Source organism: Ursus arctos, unplaced genomic scaffold, assembly GCF_023065955.2.
Source record: "Ursus arctos isolate Adak ecotype North America unplaced genomic scaffold, UrsArc2.0 scaffold_28, whole genome shotgun sequence".
In the NCBI taxonomy this organism is placed as follows: domain Eukaryota; kingdom Metazoa; phylum Chordata; class Mammalia; order Carnivora; family Ursidae; genus Ursus; species Ursus arctos.
The window spans coordinates 31,863,717-31,881,514 of NW_026622963.1; the positions used below are offsets into that span (position 1 = coordinate 31,863,717).

Sequence of the window (17,798 nt, forward strand, 5' to 3'; positions counted from 1 at the left end):
TGAGAGGGCACTAAAGGATGGTGAAAAAACTGGCTCTGGGGCAAACTGGGAATGTGCTCTGTGGGCATTTACCCTTGCAGGGGCAACTTCCCAACAACTGTAGCACTAAGCCCATTCCAGAATCCTCAAAGGTGACCCTAACAGTTCTGTTTCTGATTCAGGACGCACCTTCCAAATCGGCCTTCCCACACACATGCGCAGTGAACACTGCCTTGTGTGCTGGGCTGTCAGCTAGAGACTAAGGAGGGAGAAGAAGACACATCCCTGGCCATGAAGAGGCCCCCAGATCTACAGGTAGGACACAAAATAAACCAAGCGAGATGACGCCTGTGGCGAGGAGCATGTTACAGGTGCGCCCAGGGCAGTATGACAGCACAGGGGAGACACTGAGCCAGAGCAGAAGGGAAAGAGGAAGGCAGCCCGAGAAGGACCCCTGCCCAGCAAACACTCTAGGTCCATCACCCCTCACCCCTGCACACAGTCCTTGCCCCACCCCAGAACACTGGCCTTCGCTCCCACACCACGACACTCTCTCTGCTTCTGCGGTGGCCATCACCTCCAAGGCACCTTGAACCTTGGCCACTGCCTCTTCTCCCCACACACCTGGGCCAGAGTTGGGCAAGGCCCTCAGCAGCCCCTATTCATCTCTTGGCTCACTCATTCCTTTCACAGACAAGCTGTAAAAGTGATATAAGCATTTCATTCGAACAGAGCTACAGAAGGAACAGAGGAGGGGGCAAAGGGTCGATTGATTTCCAGCAGTGAAAGTGTAAATACAATACCAAAATCAATCAAAATAACACCGTATCAACTCTGTGATCTCTTCCCTTGTATGGCACACTTTACAGACTACAGTACCTGTTCCTATTTGCACACCTGCCCCCAGTGCGGGGCAGGGGCTCCACTGGCCAGGCCAGCACTCAGCTATGTTCTCTGAGAAGCTCCTTGAGTCACAGAGGGCAAAGTAATGACGTCATAGGCACGCATCCCACCAGCTCATCACACACATGTCGGAAATCCCATGTGTGTTCACACAGATGCGCTCCTGAGCAAGGATACATGTGAACTCACACATAAAGCTACACCAGTTTGTTGTTCATGGAACAGGTATATAAGGAGACTCACTGGTCTGCATTTCTCTACAATTTCACTCTTTCTCCATGTCACCAAACTCTTTCCATGGGTAACATATATAATGCACTTAAGTGCAGTACATTGAGCATATGAAACACTCACACAAATACCCCACCAAGGGGTAGTGAGGTGGATGGAGATGAGGGAGAGGTTAGCAGTAGCGAGTTAGTTGTTTATTTTCCTGAAGATGGACACATGGGCTTGATTGGTACGAAGGGGAAAAATCCCAAGACTTAACCACCTAATCTCAAAATGCATATTCTTCTTCAATTTTGTGACTTCCTGCAGTCACTCTTCCGGTATTATTCTTGGACTGACTTCCAGATCAGGTAATATTATGAAACCCACCAATTCATAAGAACTTCTCATTTTCATGGAACCCCTTCATCAAAACCCAGTTTCCTCGTGAATCCATTAACCTAAAGGAGACTCAGATCAAACTATCTCTTTGTTCAGTTCACATCTGTTTAGTTTGTAATTATTAAAAGGGGGGTGACCGAACACCCTGATTTTCCTAGGGCAGTCCTTGTGCATTCCTGTTGTTCCAGCATGATTTTTCATAGCGCCCCCTTTGCTTCAGATGAAAAATGACAGAGTCACCCTAATAAATGGTAACTTAGGCCTCCTGGGTATGGAAGTGGAGGGGTGGAGAAAAGATGGTCATGGGTAGAATCAATTGCCCTTTTGGACTCCAGACACCAGGGGACAATACCACAAGTAGGCAGTGAACCACTTTAGCCAACACGCTTCCATCATTTTCTAAACTCCCTAGGAAGCGATCTTGGGAGGGGCTGGCACGTATCTTCCAAATACCCACATACGATGTTGTCCTTCTTGGGTAGTCAATAAATCCCACTTGATGATGATGATGATGATGACGATGATGATGATGGAGCCACGGATTTTTCAAGCCCTCCTCTCCCTCTCTTCCCTTCTCCCTCCCCCCTTCCTCAGGGTACAGGTCAATCAATCTCAGGCCATCTTGATCTACTTGGAAAGCTTAACTGCCATGAAGCTAAACCACTTGTCCTCTGGCTCCAATCTCTTAGAGAAATTAGTGCCAATGGAAGTGTCAGTATCAATTTCATAATGTTATTGGATGAAGGCAAGGCTGGGCCAAGTCCCATATTCCTGACGGGCTATCAAAGTGATGAGGATTATGGGTAAGGAGACAGACAGCTCTGACAGGAAAGGCAATGACTCAAGATCAATTAGACTGACAAGACTATCTTTAAGCCATATCACTTAATGCTGACACGGGTACGTTTCCCACAGAGATTTGGAATACTGGATGCAGAGTGTTCCTGGTGTCTCCAGGGGTAACTAGAGAGCCTGGAGGCCAGCAAAGCAGCCCTTCGCCCTACACCTCTCCCGAGAGAATCTGAACAAAGGGTTCTAAAGAAAATGAGGATTTTGCTCTCGTGATGGGAAGACTTAAATATCTGGCCCCCCATTTTCCCTTTTCTATTTTTTCTTCCTGCCTTCTAAAGAAAATGTCAAGATAAAATGTAGGCTTCGTATTTAAATTTAATTCCTTTGCAGAGTCGAGGGAAGGCTTGGGATTATTAAAATGGAAATCAAGATCTTGTAAAAGTCAAACCATCCTAGCAGGAGAGGAGATTTGTCATGTAAGGCGAGAGCAACAGATGGATGCCACAAGGGTCCTGAATTCTAATCCAGGCTCTTACCCCAGCATTGCCGTGAATACCACAGTGTGCGATGGGGAAGCAGTCATGTTGTTTCTTTGGGGCTTCAAAGGCCTCACGTAAGGTCAACCATCACCTCCCGTTACACCATAGCACCGTGAGGAAATGAAATGCCAACAGCCACCAAAGGCAGCAGAGGGATCGAAGGATTTTTTCAGACCTGGCAAGGTATGCGGAAACTGCTTTTTCTTCCCCTGCGCTTGACAGAAGATGCAGAGAAGTGGCCCTGAAGCAGAGGATGATGGGATGGGGGCACCAAAGAGACAAGCTCGAAGAGCCAGTCCGACTCCTGCTAAGTGTGCCCCGTGCAAGGACGTGATGCTCATACTATTTCCACAGTAAGCCCAGGCTATTTTAAATCATCTAGGTTCACAGCTTATTTCCCCTCGTTCTCACGAGTTTATGTTCCCAGGGTAGCAGGCGTAATTTCAAGCCTGTGAGGTTACAGCTACTTAAGCAGGTTTGCTTTATTATTTTTTAATTGCTTAACAATATTGTTTGTTAGCATTCTATTAAAAACCCCACAGTGTTTCATAATGGAATTTTAAATTCATCCTAGTTTAAAGTGTCCGTTTCAGAATATGTGTGTATTTACGGGGTTAGTCAACACCGATATTCATCGGCCGATCTTGACATTGACCTCGGCAGTTAGGCAAAGCAAAATGATCCACGGGAAAGATCCGTAGGTAGCAAGCCTTAGCTGGATAATGTCAATTCCGGCCATGGGGTTGTTGTCAGTATTATCTGGAACCACTGACTTCCCAAACGCACTCAGAACAGTGGCCTAATATGCAAATGTGTGAATCAGGGGATTCCTCCCAAGACGGCTTTAAATAGCAAGTCCTTTAAAGGCACAGTAGTACAGATGAGGGTATTTTAAGAACATTAACCAACTGAAGGAGAGACTGGGACAGAGAAACTCGAAGTGTTAGAAGTCCCCGCTAATCGAAGATGGTTCAGAATTAATGATTAAGCATCTCTGGAACTGATGGAGAAAATTCTAGGGAAGCATTAGACAGTAAAGAAGTTTTGTTAGGCACATGCGTGGCATTGTTCTCCTCGTGGTCCTAGACCCAAACGTGATGTACTTTACACTCAACGATTTGGAAACGCATCTATTGGGAAAGCTTGTTGTAAATTTTTTTCACATAATGGTATCTTTGTTGAAGGCAGGAGGTCTTCATTATATCAATTTACTCCAGAATTTTTTTTAAAAAATGCAGTTAAACATTATGAATGTAAACAAGAGAACTTCCAAAGAGAAGTAAAATAAGTGTTAATGTAACATCTGGGTCTTTGCTCATTGTCGTTCCTCATTGTTGGCAGGAATCTGAACATATGCGGGGGAACAAGTTTCACAGCGGGGAGGAATGCATGGGTCCCAAACAAGAGGCTTCTCCAAGTCACCATATTGTAATCTTTTTTTTTTTTTAAGATTTTACTTATTTGAGAGAAAGTGAGAGAGAGAGAGAGAGAGAGAGAACAAGAGCAGGGGTTAGGGGAGAGGGAAGGGGAGAAGCAGACTCTCCTGCTGAGCAGGGAGCCCAACTTGGGGCTCAATCCCAGGATCCTGGAATCATGACTTGAGCTGAAGGCAGATGCTTAACTGACTGAGCCACCAAGGTGCCCAAAAATGGTTCACTTCTAATAAGCCCAGGTATCATTCCCAACTTGACCTGGGTTCGCAGAGGGTCTATATGTGGACTGTTTTCAATTTCAGATGTGATACGTGTGTCTTTTCAAAGCCTCACTAGGTAGACTGAGTGACCCATAGATACGACGTAGATATGTGTATGCGTGCGGGCGCGCACATACACGCACGAATGAACTAGATGTTACTGATGGAGAATCCTCTATATCCCTAGCACTGGGCTATGCTTTCTGGTATTTTCTCATTTATTTATTTATTTTTTAGATTTTCATTTATTTATTTGAGAGAGAGAGAGAAAGTGAGATAGTAAGAGAGAGCAAGATCCAGGGACAGGGAGAGCCTGAAGCGAGGCTCCGTTCCAAGACCACGGGATTATGACCTGAGCTGTAAGACAGATGCATGACTGAGCCACCCAGGCACCCCTGTATTCTCTCATTTAATCAAACTACTGTTAGATGAATATTTTGGTCAAGAATTGTCCCAAGCAACTTATACATATTGCCTCATTGAACCCTTACAACTTTGCAATGATTGCCTCCATCTCAAGGATAAAAAAACAGAGACTCAGAACTATTTTATTAACCTGTCCACAGTCCTTCAGTTGATAAATGGTGAAGCTGGAATTCAAATCCAAGACCAGCTCCCCCCAAGGCCAGTACATGTACCGCCTGCCACAAACTATCATTTTAAGAAAACCTCAAAAAGCAGTATGAAGAGAGAGCATATTTGACATTTTCCTTGGGTTTGTAGGCAGAGTTTCCTTCAAATTCACTCTCTAACTTTATTTAGGTGTGTCCTGATTCATAAACATGTACAATTTAGGCTTGACACTCAAAGGCCATCATCACCTAATGATCTACTAACCACAGTACTTACTATTGAGTAAAAAGACGTTTTTCTGTTATTTCCCAAATGCACAGTGTACATGTCTATTCCTGCCACACCTGCGCCCCAGCCCAACCCTCAAAACTCTGCATTTCCTGGAAGCCAGCTCAATTCCATCACGGCCTGGAAGGCTTGCTTGTACCTGCCGCTCCCTTGTCTTCCTCCCCACCCACCCACCCAGTCACCACCTCCTCTCAATTCTTGCAACCCATCTGAAGATCAGGGTTTCCCTGTCCCTCCTCTTGTCTCTTCCCATTGATCCTCATTCTCTGCAACCCAAGAAGAAGGCTTTAAAAAAAGGGGAGGGGGGAAGAAATGGTTCTGACACCATCTTTTTACTCCTCTTGACGGAGGAAAGACAGTGCTCGTCACGATGATGAGAATGTCTAATTCACAAGCATAGTCCCATCGTTCTGTTACCTACTATGAAATCAGCTGAGTCACTTCACCTCTCTAAATATTTGTCTCCTCATCGATAAAGGGGGCTCACTTCAGTGACTGCCTCATCAGGCTGCTATTAGGGTTAAATCAAGTGTTTATCCAAACCACTTGGCATAGCATCAGTGTTCGGCAAATGTTAATAATAATACTGATAAAAACAAAAACATGTGGCAGTTAGCTAACACAAAAACTTTGTTGTTGATACTTTTAAGCCCCATGCTAATGATTGATTTGAGAGCCTCTTCTTTTAACATGGCCGCTAATGGCGGCATTTGCATGCCTGTAAGCCTCCCATTCTGCACTAGGGAATTAGAGTTAACCAACGCTTCTCATGTCTGATCAAAGAAACAGTACTCATTGGTGCAGTAAGACATGAGCTTTGTTAGGGGGAGAGAAGAGGGCCTCCACTGGCGGATTGGCTAACTCTTTCTGGCTTCCATGGACTTCCGCCTGATTGTTCAGCTACTTGGGAATGGAGCAGGGACTCAGGAAATGTTAAAGGGCAGTGCTATGGACTCTGCCAGATGGGCACAGTTCCCTAATTTCCATACATAGAGGGGAAGTGCAGAGCCAGTGGTATAGTAACAATTTCCAAGTGTTCATCTGAAAGAATGGGACAGAAAGTGCACAGCACTTGACATGGGGATCCCTCACCCCATATCATGTCCTGGAGAGAGGCCGAGGGAGGAATGAGCATGGCTGCTATCTTTTAATCCCCCACTGACATGGTGAAATTGGAGCTGTGGTTCAGAGAGGCGAGCACACATGGCTACGGAGTGGAAATGTCCATTGATTCCGTATCTGTTGGACTTAAAAAGCCACTTCTCTAGTCTTTGGGCAGGCATGCTATGGCCGTACCACACAGTGCTTGCGTCCACGGACAGCTTCTGAAGGGGCCTCTGGACTCCCGCTGCCAGAAGTCTCCCCCTCCAGCCAGGCACTGTATGATACTGTAAGGGTAAGCGTAATTAATGCTGATTGTAATCACCAGAAATTAATAGATGTATTATAATAGTGAGCTAAAAATGGCTTATGCTAATAAATCAATGAAAAATGTGATGGGAACGTGAAAAGTCTTTGGGTAAAGGAGCCGGGGTGGGGATTGCCGTGAGGGGACAGATAGCTGCCAGCCAAGGTGTCCCAGCAACAGAAGCACTAGCCTGTGGAATGATGTGTCACGCTCCAGGTATTTGACCAACAAGGAGCCGGAAATAAAAGCTACTTTGGGCACAAGAGTATCAGCTGACAACCGTGGGGGCCTCGTTAGCTGCGTGAGTGTAGAGTTGCTTCACCTCTCTGAGCTCTGCTGTCCTCAGCAGTAAGACTAGGGAGTAAGTCCATTCACCACACTTGACACTTATTAAGAGTCTGCTGTGTCGTAGGGACGAGAAATACAACAGTGTGCGGCACAAAGCCCTTGTCTTGTGGAGTTAACATTCCAGGGGGAGGCAACAGACTGTGGATAAGTAAACCCATAAATACGTGTCAAACAGGAAGAAGAGCCATGAAGGGAGATGCAGTAGCATAAGGGGGATGGAGAGGAATGGGAGCTAACTTACAGATGGGGTGGTCGTGAGGCTCAGAGGGTTCCGATGGCCTGGCCCACGGGTAGCACCTGGGGGGCTCCACGAGGTAGGTGAGGCAGGAGACCTCGGACCCCATCAATGTGCAAGCGCTGAGCTGTGGGGGGCTTGAGCAGCTTCCTGAGACTGATACACGAGGTCCTCATAAAGAGTCCTTTTCAGGAACAGTCCTTGAAACCCTCAATCATGGGTGCCTGCAATTCACCCCGGGTCTGACAAGAGCAAACCAGCCATGGACCTGACTCCTGACATACAGTAAGGCCGTTAGGCATCTTGGTGAAGGGCTCTGACGATGGGGAGAGACCCTCTAAATTCAAGTCCAGGCTCTCTGGGTCTCAGCAACTTATTTTATCTCCCGTGCCTCAGTTTCTCCATCTAAATAATGAGAAAAACAACAGCCTCTCCCTTCCAAGATTCTAAGATTGTTACTTATATTTAAATTAAGAAATGTCTGGAAAATGTTGTAGCACTGTGCCTGGCACACAGTAGGGGCTAGCTAAATATTAGCTATTATTAATAGAGTCCCGGAGTGTGGCTACGTGTCTGAGTATCTTGTTGAGATGAAAATCTGTGATTAATGGAAGTACTAAGAATCAGAAGTTCACGTCTCTGCCCTGAGATCAGGCTTAGCAAAGAGGCAGAGTATTTAATCTGACGCTAAAGGAAGGTTTTCCCCCATTTGTGCAGAGGTGGATGGGATGGGGGGAGGGGTGGAGATCCCAGTGCAATGGCAATATTTTGGGCTCCAGCCCCATGACTGATGGGGCACCAGTTCAGTACAAGCTGGAGGCCCTCTGGGAAAAAAGAAATGGGAATAATAAAATCTGCCTCATTTGTTTGTACTGCCAGTTAGGCAGTCAGTCAATCCAAAAAATAGACTAATGCCCCTTGTGAGCAAAGCATTAAATAAAAACATTAAGAGCTACCATTTGTTGGGAACTTAATACAAGCCAGGCTCGGTGTTCTATATAGCCTACTGACCTGGCTCACATCCTCTTCTATGAGTTCTGGTCTGCACGCCCCGCCGTATTCACCTACCCAACCCCTCCTTCCTTGGCATCCGGCCCCGCTCTCCAACACGGTACACAGTCCTCCCTCCCTTGAAGCTGGCTGTGGGGTCTTAGGGGACTGAGGCCCTGCAGAGCAGGGATGCTATGTTAGCATCGTGCCCAAGTCCCACCAAATAAGGCATTGATAGGCATCTTACATGGCCAGACTGGAAGAACGACTGGTTGAATAGATAATGCAAAACAGCAGGGACATCGTATTTCCGTTCTGGAGTAGCTGACATTATGGTGGCAACCCCAGGGATCCAACCAGAATACTCCTGGCACTTCATTTCCCCCTGGGTCATTAGGACACACGGAACTGCCCCTAGCTTCTGCAAATACAGCAGTGCATACGATGTCCCAGGCATCGCGCTCTCTGCATGCATTTTACCCCCACCGGATTTCCACAAGTCAGTGAGGTAGGTCCTACGAATATCACCATTTTCTGCTAAGGAAACTGAGGCTCCAGGAAATCCAGTCCCTTACCCACAACAAGCAGGTGGAAATGAACAGAGCTAGGATTTCAACACATATGTGTCTAACCTTAGAGCCCGAACACTTCCAGTGCTTTACAAAGCCATGAGGTGGCGGAGGGTGGATGGAGGCGGCGTGTCCCAGGGTACAATGCATCCTGTGAGCTTCGATTCCGCCTGTGCATGCAAAGCCCCGGCCCCACAGTAGAACCCCAAGCCCTCGGAATTCTGCAGACGAACTCAAAGCTCTTTGCCAGCAATCCTTTTCAGCCCTCCCCACCTCTCTATAGGAAAGAGATTAAGACAGATCTGTGCCACTTAAAAAATTAAAGCAGGAAGAACAGGCAGATGGGGACATGTGGCGTCTTAGTGACCACATCCAACCAATACCCCTGGTGAATCAGTGGCAGTTCCAGGAGAGAAAGCACTTCCCAATTTTGGACCGGGCTCAAGCTGATTGGAATAATGCAATTTTATAAGAACAACCAAATAGCATATTTCCTGGAAATCGAAGATATATTAAACCAATGACCCTCAGAAACATCATCGTCATCGTCATTACAGCATCTCCTTACGTCTGCACAGCACTTTAGGATTCCAAGCACTCTCAAAGTCACTGGCTCATTTGCTTCCCTCTCCCGAGGAGACTCTGATACAGATAAAGCAGGCAACGTCCTGCCCTTCCGGCCCGTGATCAACCTCCAGCCCAGCGAATTGCCCGAGACGTCCCATCAACCGGCCAACAGGAGAACCCAGGGCTCGTGTCGTCCACCACCACGCTGTGGTTCTACCCCACCTCGATTCCAAGCTGCAAAATACCCAGGATGGGGAGGGAGACATTCCATGGGGCAGCCACAGAGTCTGCTCAATCCAGAGTCAATGTTTTCCCCCTCGTGGCAGCCAGAACAGACTTAGGATTCAGGTTGCCTCGATCAGGAAGGGAGGGCAGGATTGAAAGAGGCTCACATCCCATCACCCGCATTGTCACCGAAATGAGGCAAGGAAACTTCCAGAAGACTGCAACTGGCAAAGAAAAGCACCCCGGCGGTAAAATGGCCAGAATGTAGGTTAAGGCATGGCTTGCAGTCAAACTGGAGAGAAACAGGGCACAAGAGGAGAACAGGAGAGGGGCGGGCCCGTGGTTTCTGGTGGTGAAGGCTTCGTTGAGCTCTCAACTGAACAAATCAGTTACGATGAGGCGGGAGGCACTGTAAGCACCGACCTTTCTCATATATATGTATTTTTAATGTGGAACCTCGATCATAAGGTAGGAAGTTGAAGAAATATGTGAATAAAATGGAAATAGAGCAAAATTTATGTCTTTTTATAGCCAATGATTCATACAGTGATAGCTCTTAAATATTAATAATAAGTAAAAATTTTAGGGCATAAGGTTGGAGACGAAGGGAGATGATAAAATTTCTGCTGTTTTTTTTCTTCTTTGTTGTTGTTGTTGTTCATGATCCAAATTTAGAAAAGCAAGGACGGTAAAGATTCTACCCGTAGTTGGCAATACTTACATAGTTTATCATCTGCCTCAGGGCCTCGGTTCCACTTGGGAGCAAATACACTGTCCCAGCTTAACAATGAGATCATAATTTGGAGCTGGGAAGGAACTTGCTTCGAGAATGAAAATCATCTCACACAAATTTCAAATATGACAGAGATGGCGTTTTCACAAAATGTACCTAGAGCTCACTCGTCACTGACTTCCACAAAACCTCAGCAGGCTTCCTCGTCGCCAGAAAACATCTAATTAAGAGAGTGTGGACGAAATCCCTTCTGCCACTCCCCCAGTGTCTTCTCATTGTGAGGCCTCCGCGGAGGGCAGCAAGCGCTCTCTCTCTGGCCGACAGGCTCAGGGTAGGGACAAAGTCCCTTCTAATTACTATTTTCACTTGCACTCCATCAGGTGGCCTCGGCAGGAGACAGAAGCGTGTCCTGACCAACGGCAGTGAGTTATGGGTTTCTCGGCCAGTCCTGGAAGCTGGAGGAACACGAGGCTCCTGATGACCTCCATGGAAAGCTGAAGGTGCTTCTATGTTGCTGTCAATACAAGTTCAGGGGAGCACCGAGGAAGTCAGGTCTGCCCTCCCAGCGCTGAGCTCCGCCCCTGGGAGCTGCGGGATGTTAACACAACCCTGATCCCCTCACCACCACCAGGAAGCAAGGCTGCACCCACGCTCACGCTTGTGGACAGCCACTACCCAGCCTGTCCTCACACCCACTCGAAATTACTCCCAGTATCTTTCCGGGAAGGAAGGATTGACCTCTTCGGGCTTACTCTTTCTTTGCCTCTGATGATGTGCTGGGAGAAGCCCGCTGCCAGCGTGAGGCTGTCGCAGTGAATCCCCCGCAACGAATACGGAGGGCCAGGGACGAAGAGCCGAGCAGATGCTCGGACCTCAGAAGCCACGGGTGACGAAGCTCACTCCCCCTGGGTGAGATCTCACACTCCTTCCAAGCCCATCCCTCTCCCTGGCAGGTGGAGGGCAGGAGCAGATGGCAGAGAGCGCAGCCCAGGGCTTTGGACTCTGACAGGGTCAGAGGCGGGTTTGCAGGAACTCAGGAGGCTTTGAGCTAAGGGGCAAACTTGAGTGTCCTGAGCAGCAGTTAAGGATAGGACTCTGACATCAGATAGATCTTGGGTTCAAATCCCAGTTTCTCCATTTCCTCATTGGGTGGCCCTGGAGAGTTTACGTCTCTCTGTTTCTCCATCTGTAAAATGGCATTGAGAAGACAACCAAACCCAGAGGGTCGTTAAATGAATTAATAGATGAAAACTAGCTGGCGTGTGTGAGGTTTTAATCTCAAATGGAACTGAGTAGCGTTCTTCCAAAAGTCAAAGGTCAGTGAACATTTCAGGTTGAACAGGGGAATTTCTGTCTTTCACCCTCATCTTCTGTCCTGAAGGACTCCTAGCATGGCCATTTTCTACCTCTTTTCCAAAATTCTACCCCAAAACAACCCCAGCACCACTACCCTCCGCCACAGCCCAATGCTCACTCCTAAGAAAAGAACTTGCCAGACAACCTCCTGCATATTCAGACACAACAACAATCCCGAACTATAAGATGCGACTCTGGGCTGCCCAGATCCACAAGTCTGGAAAAGTGAAGTGGGGTCACATTCAGGAGAGCAACTCAAGAACCATGTGTCAGGTTCTGGAAATCTCAACATCATCACACATGGGATGATGATAAGCAAAGGATCTAGCTGTCAGTGCAGTGTCCCCCCTTCATTCTCCTCTCAGCCCGCAGAGAGAAACATGGGACTCTGGCCTCTACCCAGCAATTCAGATGTGGGGCAGCAGCAGCAAGCTAACCGCTCGTCGACAAGAGGCACTGCCAGCCCACAGAAGGGATGCGCGCCCTTGGCGTCGGCCACACGCAGCTCTCCGTCTGCGAGGCCCGTGAGAGCTAGCTCTCCTAGAAAAGATAAAATATTCCAGCAGCGATGGGGCAGGGGCAGGGGCAGGAGAGGGGCCTGTGCCACTCTAAGAATTTGACGAATGCCTAATACCAGCAGCATAAATAAGCCCTTTAATAAATTAGAAACTCTTCATTTCCATGAATTCTGCTGTCCCTTCGGTGCCAGTTAATCTATAATTCAGATAGATCAGGGATGGCTCTGCTGGGAGACAAGAGTCCAGAATATAGAATGATTTTGTGCCCCGAGAGCCGGGGACTTCACTTGGTAAGGAGCACACGCGTCCTATGTTCACTGCGCTGTCACTCCCCTCCTTCCACCATCTATAAACCCTGAATTATAGGCACAAAACTGGAACATAACGCACACTATCCCAGATCCATACAAACACGGCCCCCACATGCCCCACATCTGCACATGCCTCACACACATTCCATCCTGTGCACAGCTCCAATCACATCTATGTGCACTGAGCAAGCGTCCCAAGGCACCTCAACCAACATGGGCAAATGAACATGGCAGCGGGTGCCAGCGCCTGTTTTCCAGAACACCCACCACGTCTGCAGAGAGAGCTGCCTCACTCTGAATCACAGTGGAGGGAGGAGGGGAGGGCAGATGTTATGGGCTGAGTGGTATCCCTCAAAATTCACATGTTCAAGTCCTAACCTCCAGCACTTCAACATGTGACCATATTTGGAGATAAGAACTTTTTAAGGAGGTTATTAATTAAAAATAGGGTCATTAGGGTTGGCCCTAATCCAATATGCCTCGTGTCCTGATAAAAAGAGATCAGGACACAGACCTACACAGAGGGAAGACCACGTGAAGACGTAGGGAGAAGATCGCCATCTAGAAGCCAAGGAGAGAGGCCCCAGAAGGAATCAAGCCTGCCGACACCTTGGTCTTGGACTTCCAGCCTCCAGGATCGTGGGGAGATTTCTGTTGCTTAAGCCGGCCAGTCTGTGGTACTTTGTAACAGCAAAGTTATGAGTCCAAGCAAACGAAACCAAGAGGGAGCTGTGCTCAGAGGGTCACACAGCCCACAAGACAGAGGCTCCACCTCTATCAGGAAACACCGGCCAACCTCTGCACGAGGGCACCTGTCTCAGAACCATTCTGTTCTTCCATGCTGTAATGACCAAATGTCTGTTAGAAAGGTTTGCCGACTAGACCGTGCTTTCAAAGATTTCCTGCTGCTGTTTCTACAACTACTATGGAGTATGGGAGCCCAACTCAGGGTCAAGGTCTGCGCACTCCCAGAGCTTCCAAGGGCCACAGCCACAGGGCGACAATGACAACAGTCAAGGGACCACCATTTTTGAAACACTCCGTGTGCCGGGCCTGCGTGAAGCACTTACAATGCATCACCCCGCTGAGTGCCCCCAACAATTCTACCCACAGAAGATAAGTTCAACTCCTGTCCTTACTGTGGAGTTGAGGAAACAGAAGCTCAGAGAGATTGAAGGAACTGTGGCAGTGACAAGCTGGGACACGAGCCCCTGACCAAATCACTTCAATAATTTCAGTTCCGTTCAGTTGCACAAACACGGACTGCATTCGTTCTTTCTCCAAGCCCGGTCCTGGGAGGTGCTGGAGAACATCTGGTCCTTCCAGCCAGGGGCCTGCTTAGTCCCCATCATGTACAGGTGTGGGCTCAAAAGTCGGCTGTCCCTTGAGCGACTGCTGAGGTCAGAGACCCTGGGTCTAGTCCCAGGCCTGCCCTGCTGCTGACCTGAAGGCTCTTAGCCTCAGTTTTCCCATCGGGGACAAGGACGTCTGCCCTGGCCACCTCCCAGGGTCACTGTGAGGCGTGAAGAGTGGTTAAAACGCGTTGGAGCACAGGCTGGGTGGTGCAGCAAAATAGCAGAGTGCCCGCCAGGGGCCCGGCTCTGACAACACGGCAGGCCCAGGCTGCCCTCGTCGAGCTTGGTTCTAATGGATGGGACCAACGACAGAGAAGTGTGAACACAGAACATACTGGAGGCACTGATGTGACATGGAGCAACATGAAACAGGCGAAGGGGCCAGGTAGGACATGGGGGGTGAGGAGCCTCCTGAGGAGGGACATCTGAGCAGAGGCCTGGATGCGGTGGAGGAGGGAGCCATGAGACGGGCCGGGAGAAGCACGTGCTGTGCAGAGGGAACCGTGCGTGCCATGTCCCTGAAGGAACAGCGCGCTCGGCGTGCTCGGGAAGAACATGGGGGGGGGGTTGCTGATGGGAAGGGAAGAGGGAGAAGAGGGCAGGGGGGGCAGCTTCGTACTGGGGCATGTCCATGCGGCCGTGGGGAGGAGTGGGCACACTGTTCTGCAGGTGATGGGAAGCCATGGGGGGTCAGGTCCTTCGCAGGACCGCCCAAGCCACTGCGTGTGCAGGGAGGAGAAGCGGAAGCAAGGAGCCCCGCGGGAAGGCCATCTCGGTCTTTCTCCTCCAGAATTCCACAGCGGCTGGGTTCTGCACCTTGCTATCAGACAAGGAGTCTCCATGCTTCTCTTTTCTTTTATTGTCTTAAAAAAATTTTAAACTGATCTTCATTGAGAGAAAAAAAACTTTTTAATTTGCTCATCCATTTCAAGTTTTTCATGTACCTTTATTGATTTTTACGTTGAAGTATTTCTCTCACTATTTCAAAAACAGACCCCTTGTTTAGCGACGTTCAAATCTGGCATCGGGTAATAACCTGCTTGCCAAGAAACTGTTTCCCCCTCCACCAACTAATAAAAAAATCAATAAGTCATTACACACGCTTTAATAAAGATTAAATAAATGAATAAATTTAACTTTTACCTGCCCATGAAGTCTATGCTTGTAACAGTACAAGAACACGGGCACGTTTTGAATATTTAATGCTCACACTGGGCTCTTCAAACAGAGCCCCAGCGAGGCCTCCTTCTCGCTACCGATTGACTCCCACTCGCCCACCAAAGGGACCACCAAAGGGACAGAGAATGCTCACGCCTCCTCCCCACGACCAGGCAAGGGTCAGCCTGCGGCTGCTAAGAGCATCTTGAATGCCCTGCCTTCAGTGCCCAAAGCAGGTCGGGACGGTTGACCTTAATTAAGAGAAGCAGCCCAGAGCAGGACCGGCAGCTCAGAGCCCCGGCGGTGAGCCTGGCTGGAGAAGACGGGCCCCACTGACTCTCACTCCCCCGCGAGGCCCGTCCTTCGCACTTCCTGCTTCTCCAGCTGGTGCCTGGCAGGGCGGCGAGTCCTCGCCAGAGCCAACGTCACACACGCTGGGCTGGTTCCAGGGCCTCGAGGCCCCACACCCACACCTCTTGCCTGGAGTTGGCTGTGAAGCAGGCGTAGAGCTTGATGGGGAAGACGGCAGTCTTTGCAGACACTCAGAGCTGGGCTGGAGATTCAGCTCTGCCCCTTCCTCTGACACCGGGTGACCTCTGTTTCCTTTCTGAGCCCCAGATCCCTCATCGGTAAAATGGGAGTGATTATAACAGCGCCGCCATCGACGTGCCATGTAAGGATGAAAGTGTTCTGCAGAGCAAATACCCCAAATATGATAACAGTTTCTGGCACTAATATTTGCCTACCCTTATCCCATTTTGGGGCTGGGCATATGTCTCTGCAACATAAAGACTACATTTCCCAGCTCCCCCTGCAGCTAGGTATGGGCATGTGACACTAATTTGGCCAATGGGTAACAGCTTCTAGGAAGCCTCCTTAAAAAGAATGGATTAGACCTAAAGTTTGTCTTTCTTCCCTCTTGCCCCTTAAATGCTAATGTGATGGCTGGAGCCCTAGCCACCAACTTAGCCCATGAAGCAACATAGTAAAGACCACGGAGCAGCAAGAGAGAAGGACCCTGGGGATCACAGAACCCAAATAAAAACCTCAGACTGCTTATATCCAGACCTTTTTTTCATGAGAGAAATAAATGCTGATTTTTTAAAAAGATTTATTTTTGGTCGGGGGGAGTGCATGCGTGAGCGGGGGGAGGTGGGTGGGGGGGAAGAGGGCAGAGGGAAAGGGAATCCCAGGCAAACTCCGCGCTGAGCATGGAGCCTGACATGGGGCTGTATCTCAAGACCTGAGCCGAAACCAAGAGTTGGACGCTTAATCAACTGCACCACCCAGGAGCCCCAAATGTTGATTCTTTTTTTAAAGCCATTTATTTATGGGGGGAGGGGTTCTGCTACTCACAGCCAAACGACTCTGTCATTATCATCATTCCTCTCACTGTTCTCAGTACTGGCTTTGTCAGCGGGGTGAGGAGCCTCCATTCCCCGGGCTTCCCTCTCCATGTGCCTGCTCTGCCAGTTCCTCTGTGTCAAAGACATAGGCCCCATAGCCTCCTCCACTTCCAGAATCCCACGCATTCTAAACTTCTTGTTTTCTCCACGTAAAGGTGTTTAACCAATGAGGTGCCTTCCCGTCTGCCTCACACACACACTCGCACTGCTTTGGGAGAAAGGCCAAATTCCTCAGTGTGGGGTCAGAGCTAGGTTCCATGGTTCCATACATGGTGGAGATGTTGACGATGGTGGTGGCATGGTAATGACAGCAAGGCCTGCCTGCCCAGCCTCCTCTCTGGCTTCCTTACCTCCAAGTTATGCATACCCCCAGGGACAGACAGAGCTGTTGGTGGCTCTCTGGACTGGCCTGTTCTCTCAAGTCTGTTTTTATAGATTTCCAATCTGTATAGAAAGAGCTTCTCTGACATCTTGATTCTCTATGTCCCTAAAGACTCAGCTCAGATCCACTTCTCTCAGGAGGCCTTCCTGGACAACGCCCATTCTCTACTGGGCATCCCTGCAGTGCTCCTATAGCCCCAGGCCGCTCGTCCACTCATGACCTACCCACCATCCCCTGAAGACTGAGTTTCCCAGGGCAGCGAGCACGGACGTCCCAACTATACCTGGCACTGAGCACTGGGACAGCCCCTGGCCAGCCCCCGGTCATCTGCAGCACACTTCCTCTCTTCTCTTTTATCTTCGCACTCCAACGCCTGGCACCATACTCATCTGACAGGTGGCAGCATCCCACGAACACACCTTGACCAGGCGGATGGATGAATGAACTGCTCCCTACAGCTGCTTTTCTCTGGTCATGAAAGGCCGAGTACCCAGGAGCCCAGAAGCCAGAGACTGATGAATTGAATGAAAAGAGAAAGACCCTCCCTTGCTTCTGTCTTGGTCAATGCCGTAGGCCGATGCATGCCCCACACCCCCCAAAAAGGAAAGACGATCACCTGGAACCTCAGATCATGACCTTCTTTGGAAACAGCCTTTGTAGATGTAATTAAGGCAAGGACTGAGCGAAGAGCACACTGGATTAGGCTGGACCCTAAATCCAGGGACACGTGTCCTTATAAGAGACACCAAAGGACACGCAGAGACATGGAGAAGAAAGCCGCGTGAAGACAGAAGAAGACATTGTATGTAGGCAGCCACAAGCCAAGGACCACCCGGAGCCACCAGAAGCTGGAAGAGA

The 17,798-nt window shown here is 49.0% G+C and overlaps 1 protein-coding gene across 3 annotated transcripts in view; it reads right to left on the reverse strand.

Moving 5' to 3' along the window:
• Positions 1-17,798, reverse strand: part of NTRK3 (neurotrophic receptor tyrosine kinase 3) — a 384,278-nt gene that overhangs the window by 175,371 nt on the left and 191,109 nt on the right. The window lies entirely within an intron of this gene.